At 42.3% G+C, this 11,097-nt stretch overlaps 1 pseudogene; it reads right to left on the bottom strand.

Moving 5' to 3' along the window:
• Positions 1-4,030: 4,030 nt before the first annotated feature.
• LOC127188625 (60S ribosomal protein L39-like) lies at positions 4,031-4,186 on the bottom strand (annotated as a pseudogene).
• Between the last annotated feature and the right edge of the window lie 6,911 nt (positions 4,187-11,097).

The following is an 11,097-nucleotide window of genomic DNA, read 5'->3' as shown; positions in this document are numbered from 1 at the left end:
GTTGATGGTGGGGAGAAAAAAATCAAAGTGTTTTATCCACTGTAGTTCGTAATTGTTGGATATCGTCAGTAGGATTACTGTACAAGCACTGGCTCTCGTTGAGATCTTAGACTCTTTCGAAGCCAGCCTGGTCTACAAAACGAGTCCAGGTACTCGGTGGAGTGTTTCCTATACAGACCATTAAGGACAGGCTGGGGAGGAGAGCTTGTGTGCGCTGGCTTCGTTCCTTAGACAGCACCTCTGGTTCACTTTTGGCTTTCATCTAGTTTTGATGGAACATCAGACCATTGGATCATGAGCCTATGGTTTCAATCAGAGTCTGGCCAAATGTGTGATGCAGCTCTTTTTAGCTATAGACTGAAGACCATTCTCAACACCTATTTTTGGTTGTCTTGGCCTGGGTAGTACATGTAACTCATTTTGACACTGCCAATAAAAACAAAAGGGGAAAGAAATCTTCCTACTTTTTAAATGGCTTATTGAGGCATTAAATGATTATACCTTATTGAGAAATGGGAGCTTCATTTTTTTATTAAAAAATGACTTCTCAAACCAACTTATATCTAAATATCTGGTGCCTATCCAAACTAATTGTGGTCTTAGAATTCTAAATAGCCATGTGTTCCATTAAGGAAGTTTCTATTATTACCCAGAATTTATCATATCTGTAGGAAACTATCTGTTTTAGGTAGGCTTAGAGTTAGTTAGAACTCTGAGCTGCACTGGGATACCAAACTTATTCTGAGCACTCTGAAATGTTCAGAACTCGGTGTGTGTGTGTGTGTGTGTGTGTGTGAGAGAGAGAGAGAGAGAGAGAGAGAGAGAGAGAGAGAGAGAGAGAGAGAGAGAGAGAGAAAGGGGGAGAAGGGGGAGGCAGGGTCAGGCCTGGGCTTGCTTTCCTCCTTATAGATAAAAAACTATAAGGTGAGAGAGAGACAAACCAGCTTTCCTTGGAGAAGCCCATGTGTTTTATTGTTAATCACAGGCATAAGTCAGCCACACTAAAGAACCAAGGCCGGCTCTGTGCTCTCAGTCTTTAGAGGCACTGCCTTTTTCAGCCTGAGCATCTCACAGCTGCTGAGCATTGGATATGTCAGGTCTGACCGCTGTCCTTAAGCCAGGCTCCCATGAAACATCTGCCCAAGCCATCATCACTCAGAAACAGCCACACTGTGAATCAATTCAAGTTTGGGGATGAGTCCAGAGTCTTTGGGTTCTGGAAAAGGAAATCATTAAAATAAAACCCAAACTGGCTCAAATATTAGGCCAATTACAGGCCGATACAAGCTACATGCTTAAATGGTTACAGATTTGAATCCCTCTAGCCACTGAGCAGATGCAATTCAGTAAAACATTAAAAAAAAATTTTAAAACCCAACTTATTAAGTATCACCACATATTGGAGGAATCATAAAGACACATCTCTTACTGCTGCTCCCTACCATCCTGTCTCTCACAGGAGATCAACATGGTTGTGTCATCACTGGGATGCCATGGATACTGGGAGTTTTTGGCTGATCTGGCCACGCCCCAGATTATCAGCCACACCCTGTCACTAACAAGGCACAAGAAGCCTGCATCCTCTGTTGGCTCTCACAAGCTTCTCTTACTGGAAGGCACCAGATTGAAAGTTGGCTTTCTTTGCATATTTTTTTCCAGAGGCTATGAGGATTCCAAAGCTTAAAATACAACAGGGGTTGAGAAAAGTCAGGGTCTCGGCCACTAGAAACTGAGGCCACTTCCGGAAACATAGCTCCCCTTGAAGTACTGGTGTGGGAGAGGGCTTGCCTTGTTGACCTCACATCTGGGAGACTGTTGTTCTTCAATCTGCTTTTCCTGCTGAGTACTATTGCTGACTGAGAAGCTCGATAAGGGAGACCATACTTACCTATAGGTGAAAGTTTTGTAAGGAAAAGACTGTCTGACAGCTGAAGCTGAGTAAAGTTGTGATGAGCGTCAAGGGTACCTGAGGGTGGTGTCCCTCAAAGCCGTGCTGTCATCCAATACCTTGGAAAAAATCCTAACATTTGGATCTTGAAAGTTCCCCTCAAGTGACTCTAAGGTGTCTGTGGAAGCACATGAGAAAAATTTGTGCAATGCACAACCTTTCCCATTTCCTTAACTTTTCCCCCAATGCCATGCTACGATATGCCTAGTGCTGTCTCTGGTCTCCCACACTCTGCAGACTATGAGCAAGAAAACCCTGCTTATGCAGCCTTCCTCATCACCCTCCATTTCCTCCGCTCCTCTGACTCTGTCTTATAGGTTGGACCTAAACAAATATGTTAAACCACATTGCAACTGAATCCTTAGGAAGACCAAAGAACTGCATCTTCCAGGCATGGGAAAAAAGACACACTATCTAGAGAAGAGCCACATATGACCACATGGGCCTATAATCCCTGCAGCTAGGAGACTGAGATAGAAGGACCACAAGTTCAAGTATAACCTGGACTCCATTGTTAGGCTTGAGGTCACTCTGTGCTATATAGCAAGATTGGCATTATATATATATATATATATATATATATATATATATATATATATATATATATATTCAAATAACAATAACGAACAACAAACAAATAAACAAAACTACCCACCCCCAAATGTAGGGAGAATAATTGCCAAGGACAGAGGATTTTATGGTGAGCACTTCAGACTGGTCAGTGAAAGCTCACCCATATCTCTGCAGCCCTGACTCTCACCTTCCAGCCTGCCTCAGTCATTCACATTCAAAAGAACCAGGGTGGGCTCACTATGGCAACATGGGGAGTACAGAGACAGCTGTGCTGCTGTTCCAAATTTGTTCCAGACAGAATATTGGGAGAGAAATCCAACTGCCAATGCTGCCCAGTGGTAACTTTTCCAGAGGTGTGGCACATCCAGCTGGGAAGGGTGTCACTGCTGTGCTATGGTATCTTTCAAGACAGGTTCCTTACCTGCTTGTTAGCTTGAATCTTCCAGTACTTCAAATTGCAACTCAGTATTCCCATATTCCATTGGTTTGTGTAAGCCTCCATCCAACACAGAAGGGTCATGCAAACAACCTTTGGAGGCACTATATAAGGAGCTTGGAGGGTTGGGGGAGGGGAGACAATAAATTATTCAAATGAAGGGAGAATTATATACTCCTAATGCTAACAGGGTATTTACTTACCTTACTGGCTACATTAAAAATCTTGTCTTGGTTTTTTGGAATTTATGTGGAAAACCACAGTTGCAGAGGAAGCCGTGGGAAGAGAAAGTGATACAGAGAGACTGTTTTGAAGGCCCTTCAATCTCAGGAGATCCTAGGGACACTTCTATTCCAAGTCAAGAGCCAAGAAGCCCAGTGCGCTCCCTCTTGCTCTTCTCTTTCACTTCAGTCTTCCACAATCTTTAGTGCTAGCTGAGGTGCTGGTTTCTTAGCAAGTGGAGCAAATCCAGGCCTGGGCTTCCTGTTTCCACAGGAGATCCAACCCATACCAATGACTGACAGTGCCACACTGCGTGAGTTAGACATAGGCTAGACCCCGGAGAAGACGAGAACTTCCTGTCTTTCTATAAAGGCTGAGAGTTGCTCTACTGTCTTCCAGAACCACCCTTTTCTGCCTTGCAGCTTTATTTGATGTTTCTCAGGAGCCACAGCCTGTGGAACCTAAAGTTCTCAGCTCGCCTTTAAGATGAGAGGGCTAAGGAAAGGTGAGGCAGGTATGGTATCCTCTCCCAAAATATAGACATTGCAAATATCCTTTGTATTAATTTTACTTTAGCATGTAAATTCTTCTTCTTCTTCTTCTTCTTCTTCTTCTTCTTCTTCTTCTTCTTCTTCTTCTTCTTCTTCTTCTTCTTCTTCTTCTTCTTCTTCTTCTTCTTCTTCTTCTTCTTCTTCTTCAACATTCTTCATCTTATTACTGGACAAGCCACACCCCCAATTTAGACATGACCAAGTCTCCAGGTTAAAAATGTTGAACTCCACTCCATTTGGTAGGATTGGTCAAGGACAATGATTCAGTGTAAAGCCTCAGCCTTGCCATTGTGTGAATCCTTACAGTCCCAGCTTTGCTCTCCTCCAGTGTCTTTTCTTGGAGTCATACCTGATCTTGGTACCAGTTTTCATCCAAATGCATTGAGGAATAGGAAGATTTTGCTTTTGTTTCTTGGCTGGGAATCACTTGATTCTGAAAGTCTTGTGGGGAGACATGAGAAGAAGCTGAGTCTGATGCTCAGCACACAGTGGCAGAGGAAACAAGAAGAGGAGGCCCCAGCCAGAAGAATAACATGTGGCTTCTTATAGGAAAGCCAGTTGTAGGTCTCCTGGTCCCAATAGCTGAATTCAGCTGTTTGCTTTATGTTGAAGACCTCCAAACCTCTCCGGGCATCAGAATGCTTTATGGTCCAAGACTAGTATGTCGGTTCTATGCTGGATTCAGGATACAGAGGTGATGTTCTTATTGGTCATTACACAATTTAGGTCTCTGGTTCCAGGCTGAAAAGCCAGTCACTTGACAGCTGACCATAAAGTATGTTGTATGCCTTTGCTCTAAGTCACGTAATTCACATGGCTGAGAGTCCTTAGGGGATCTCGAGAATTCTGGTGACTATGTAACTTACTGACCAGTACATTGCCAGGTTTCATTTCCTCATTTTGTTCTGCAGAGGACAGAATCCCATGCCTTTCTGAGGTTTGACACATTTTGAAGCTAGAACAGAGGAAAAGAGACAGATACCCTTTTAGCACAATAACGTCTTGAGACCATTCTTTCACAGGGGAATTCAGGCATTATGATCTGTTTCCATTTTTTTCCTCTCAGTACCCAAGACCCTGCCAGTTCAAACAGATAGAAGCAATTAATTCAGTTTGGATTCCAAGTAAACATCTATAAACCAAGGGTCTTGGGGAAAAAAAGAAGAGGTCCTAAAGGGGCAAAAAAAATTTCTTTCTTAAGCACCAGAGTGGTGGCGTCATGTGGTCACCTAATTAAGACCCTGCCTCTACTGAAGTGGAAAGGAGTAGGGATAACCAGAATCAAGTAAGAAAAGCTATCTGCACCACCTTTGCTCCTTCCCATGTAAATTCAAAGAGCCTTTCTCCTGAACATCCTGAGTGTGGGAAGATCTCAGGAGCTGGGATGCTGGACTGAACAAGTCACTGTACGTGTGAGGATGGTCCTGAGTGGTGGCCAGGCACCTGGTGGGCACAGCCAGTGCTTGGATTTACCTTATTTTTATATATTCTTCAACATGTCCAATTCTGTACTATATTCCCCTGCCTTACAAGATCTTTGCTGCCCTTGTGTGAAGAAGCAGTCCTTTCTGAAGAGCTGCATGCTTTGGGGCAGTTGGTTTGACAAATTACCCAGTCAACAACTTTACTATGTTGATATTAACAGGCATCTCCAACTTAATATATCTGAACCAAACCCCTCTTCTCCTCTCTAGACTTACTCTTTCCCCTCAAAACTTTCCAATTTTGTTAATAGCTTTTCCATATTTGCTTAAGCCCTCATCCCTAAATCACCCTAAGTCCCAGCTCCCACCACACTTCTAATACAGCGGCAGACCTACTGGCTTCTTCAGCTGACGTATCCACATTAGCCTCCACTCTGGATGTCAACCACAGTTTCCCACCATCTCTTGCTGCCGTCTTTCTTTTCCCCAATGAAAATAAAGGAGCTACCATGCTAAGAGAACAAAAGCGGGTAGACAGGAAAGGAGTTACACAGCACTGGTGTTTACCCCGAGTCTTGGCAGACACACAGGACTTTTTGTGAAATAAAGAGGAGAGCAGATATTCCATAAAGAGGAAATCCTCCTGCTCCTAAATCCAGCTGCTTAGCTCCTAAATTTAAGGGAAATTACAGAGTATTGGAGATAAGGCTTAGTGGTTAGGACCCTATAATGTTCTTCCCAAGGACCTAAACTCAGGTCCCAGGACCTATATCAGGTGGTGCACAACCAGCTGTAACTCCGGGTCTGGAAGATTGGATACCTCTGTTTTTGTAGGGCGCCCGCACTTACATGCACATATCTACATACAGACACACATGTACACATAATTTTAAGAATAATAAAAATAAAATCTTCAAAAAGGATAGTTCTTTTAAAAAAATGACAGAGTAAACAGAAAGAGAAGTACAGACATTCTATTGACCCCAAGGACAGTGGTGGATCAAGGCAGCTGAGGAAAATAAGGTAAAGAGAGTGTAAATTGGTCATCTGGGGCCACACAGCATGTGGGTCTACAGTGAATACTCAAGCCTGCCCTTGGGTTAATACTTTAGAAACATGAAGTGAAAAGTGAACGGTAGCCATTGTTCACTAGTTAGAAACAGCCTAGAACTGCCTTCTATGTTGAATTGGCTGTATGTTACTGTCACCTGTTGACTTCCATGCACTATAAGAGACTTATTACCTGTTATCTTACCAGTTACTATAGTAACTACTTGGGCAGTGTTGTTACTATTCCTTTAGAAAATGAAAGAACTACCATTTTAGTAGGTGTGTGTGTGGGGGGGTGTCATGTGCTCACGTATGTTTGCACGTGTGTGTATGAGGGTGCATGTGAAGGACACACTCAGTGTAGGATGTCTTGTCCAGTTGTTTCCTCTCATTTGTTTGTTTCTTTTTAATGCTTCACAGTGCTGGGATTTAAACTTAGAACAGCACATGCCTAGCAAGCGCTTTAACTCTGAGCTACGCCCTCACTCTTTCATCTTGCTTTTCGTTTTGTTTTTTGAAGACGGAGTTTCTCACTGAACTTGGAGCTCACTGTTTCCATCAGACTGAGTAGCCAGTGAGATCCAGGATCCACCAGCCCCTGCTCCTCTCCTTCTGTCACTGCTGGGCTCACAGACACAGATGCTGATGTGGCAAACATTCTCCCACCGGAAGCATCTCCTAAGCTCTCATCTTAGTAGATGCTAAGTGCCCAATTTGTCAAAAAAGAAGGAAGAAAATGCAGGAAAGTGCCAGGTTTTAGAATCAGGCTTATTTAATGCCAGTGCCATGATCTTTCAGCTCTGTTGCATTTCTGACGCAGGGTCTAGCCAGCCCATCCCTAGTCCATCCATGTGTGCTTCCTCTGAGCTATGGCATGATATGGCAGTGGTCTTGTGTATGCTATTCAGAATTGCTCGCAGACTGGAAATTATATCTTTTAGTGTAACTTTATATTTATATTTATATGTTCCTGTAGCCAAATTATACCACATGTGCTCGTGTGCTGTGTTCTGCTTTGGTTGTCATAAGAATGATCTGATGAGTCACTCTCATGTGTCCAATTAGAACACAGCTCAGTTGGAAAGAATGACCACCACTGGTAAAAACATAAACAAAATCAGGAAGAAAAAAAATTTCAATTATTCTGCTTACAGCCCTTGAATAATACTGTCATCACAAAGGAAAGAAACATTTCTTCATCTGCACTCGTCCTTTTCCAGATGAAGAAAATATTAAACCTCTATACGTTATGGATTTGCCTCCAAAATAACCGTTCTGTGGCGAAGCTCAGCTATGATTTTATAGTAGATGCCAGCTCAAAAGACTAAGTAGGACTCAGTCCTTCCCATAGTAGTGACAGTGCTGTGCTCTTCCCTGGGGACATTGTTCTACACAGCGAAATGAACTTATTTGCCTATGGCCATCTGTAGTGAGAACATAGATAATGTGCAAGGGGAAATAGGAACAGCGAGGGATAGATGCCTTAGTGGAGGGGGCATGGAGGGTGGGGCAGAAGACTGGGTGGGGGAGGGATGGCTAACAATAGGAATGTTTGGAAATACATATGGAAAGCTAATATCTTATAAGCCTCTTCATACATACATATAGATAAATATATGCACATATTATTTAAATAAATACATATGAAAATAGAAAGGAAATTGTGTCAAGATTTTTAATATTCATGTAACTCAGCAAACCAGTATACTTCAAATGATGCATTCTACACAAGCATGCATCGGTATACCCCATCAACATGCAAAAGACCTCATGTAACAAAGTATTGATTGATTTCTTCATTGTAGTTTCAGATTCCACTCTTTAGATAATAAATAAGAAAGTAGCACTTATTTAGTTTTCCTGTGATGCCAAAGAAAACTGAGATTATCTGGAAAGTTTGAACATAATTTATCTCTTATGATTGCAACCAGTTTGAGGACTGATCTACTTTCCAAAATACTCCAGCCAAAATAATACATGATAATAGATGGAACGTGGACTGAGAACACAGTTATCTTTCATGAAGGCAAAAGGATTTGCAAAGTTAAGACAAAACCAGACTTCTCACTAAACTTTCTTGTTCTAGAAAATCCAGTTTGTTTTTTCCAGACATATTTCCATTAAAATCCAATGGATTCCTTGTACTTTGAATGGAACTTTTACTCATGTACTATTTTTCAGAAACTAAAGTTGGTTTCTTGAAAAATACTGATTGTTCAATATTATTGCTTAAAACAATCATTTAATATCTGTTTTAATTTTGAAGTCAATATGGGTATAAGTCATATAGGAAACATGCCTACGTTGTGGCCTTGGATAACTTTCAAGAGTATAAGGAAAGTCTTAGAGCAATAACTCCAAAGATTTCTGTACCAGATATGCAACACAATAAAACAGTAAATTACAGGGGAGCAAAAGAGTGGGATGTGGGTCACTGGTTGCTTTGACTCAGGTAGAAGAAGGGGAAGAGAAGACTGGAGGAAAGGCATGGTGCAAAGAAGGGTGGATTTGGAAGAGCATCAAATACTAGCAGTGGCTTAGGCTGTGAGAATCCTCCAAATCTCTCCTTTTAACTTAGCACTTTCATTGCCCTGATTTTGTTGTCAACCACATTCTCATTCTCCCCTCCACATATGTCTCCCTGATAAGTTTCTCTGCTTTTCACCATTCATGTAATTCTATTAGGTCCACCTAGATAACCCATAATAATCTTCCTATCTCACAGTCTTGTGTTTTAATCACACTGAAAAAAAAAAAAAAAAAGACTGCCTAATTTTATGTCATCTTGACACAGGCTAGGTAACACTAACTGAGAAAATGCCTCCATAAGATGGGACTGTAGGCAAGCCTATAAGGTGATGTGAAAGGGCGTAGCCCATTGTGGATGGTACCATTCCTGGGCTGGTAGACCTGAGTTCTATAAGAAAGCAGGCTGAGCAAAGCCACGAGGAGCAAGGCAGAAAGCAGCATCCCTCCATGGCCTCTGCATCAGTTCCTGCCTCCAGGCTCCTGTCCTGTTTGAGTTCCTGTCCTGACTTCTTTGATGATAAACAGTGACATGGAAGTACATGCCAAATAAACCTTTTCCTCCCCAAGTTGCTTTGGCCATGGTGCTTCCTCACAGCAATAGTAACACCAACTAAGAAAGAAGGCAAGGCACTCATAGATCCTGGGCACATATTAACATACATGTTTTGAGTGCAGCTGGTACCCACAGGAGGGATATCTTCAGATAATCCTGACAGGCATTGCTTTTGCTTTCCCATTACAATCCTCTCCATAACTGTTATTCAGGTAACTAGGGAGATAAACATCCATAATTTCTGGAAATGACTTTAAAAAAAATTGTATCTCTCAAAAAATTCCAATAGAATTGTTCTTGCTGATCCCAGAAACCAATATTTCATCAGTGTGGAATTTCGCTGTCTCGGACACATAGGGAAGCAGTAGTGAGCTTCCACACGATGCGTGTCCTGAGTGTGGCTGGGTTCACAAGCCTTGGAGTGGAAGGCAGCAATTGGGTGAATTTTGTTACTCTGCCACCAGCCCTGTCGAGAGAGCACAATAAACTTTGGGCTTTTGAGTAATAGCTTATCACAATGGCCAAATTATAAAAGAATATTTAAATTGGGTAAAAGAAACCTGCAAGATGGATACAACTCAAATATTTTCCAGCATATCCTTCCTTCTGAAACTAATTTATAAGTTTATCTAGCTTACCCTCACATTTGTGCGTGAGATGCTAAGTAACTATGTAAGGACAGAAAGGCAATCCCTAGGGTATAAATTACAGGAACATCTGGAGCTCCAGCCAAAGGTCAGTTATAAGTCAGAACAAGTCCACATCCAGAAACTAGTTCCACAGAATTAAATGTCATAGAAATCAGGCAAAACGACAACAGCCATTATTTTCGCCCCTATAAGTGTATGTATACGTACAGGAGGTTTCTGTTTCTTTCAATCAGTCAAAGAACTTACCAGGATATTCCTCTATTGATGTTTAATGTTACCCTGTAAGAGTGGTCTTTGGTATCTGGCAACTTCCACTGTGAAAACCACACCATCTGTTCACTCTCTTAGTGTACAGCCAGCGGCTTCCCATGCGTTTCCTTCCAGAAAGGTGTCCCCAACCACAGCAACCAGTGTTTCTATTGAAAATTTCTTTTTTTAAACATCTTACTTTAAAAAATATTTAATTTTTTATGTGTGTGTGTGTGTGTGCGCCTGAGTATGTCTATGCACGATGTACATGTCAGGGCCTGAGGAGATCCCTGTAACTGGACCTAGAGACAGTTGTGAGCTACCATGTGGGTCCCGGGGACAGAACCCAGGTGCTGTAGGAAGGGTGGCCAGTGCTGTTAACCACAGAAGCATCTCTCCAGACCCAAGATGTTTTATTCGTTTTCCTTCTTCAAGCCATCTCCTATCCCCTTGTCCCCCTGTCCCCGGAAGTGGGAGTGCACAATACCACACCAAGTTCGCTGCTCTCCTATTCCATTATTATCTTGCCAGCCTATATCTTGTCCCTTTTGATGTCACGTGCTGTTTCTATAATCCCAGGCCCATGTAGTTTACTGGGTTGCTATAAGAAGGCTGGGCTCTCCTTCAGACAGTGTAATGGTCACAGGCCACAGTTTTGAGGGTGTGGGATGAGGTTGAAGGTAATACCTCAGCTTTAAAGAGTGCTAAGCATGGAAGGCATGGTATGTAGCTTGGTGAGTGCATGCACCGAGGCTCTGGAAGGTACGAGTGTGTGGGGGGAAGTCTCTACAAGGGAAATGTAAGCACATTAAAGGAAAGTTGCAATGACTTACAGGGTTGTCTTTGTTTCTGGCCATTGGCATGGGCCTTTTCGGCTTCCATCAGTTGTACTGTGGAAGGAAGTGTCTAAAT

Source organism: Acomys russatus, chromosome 4, assembly GCF_903995435.1.
Source record: "Acomys russatus chromosome 4, mAcoRus1.1, whole genome shotgun sequence".
NCBI classification, from domain to species: domain Eukaryota; kingdom Metazoa; phylum Chordata; class Mammalia; order Rodentia; family Muridae; genus Acomys; species Acomys russatus.
This window is presented reverse-complemented; position numbering and strand designations above follow the sequence as displayed.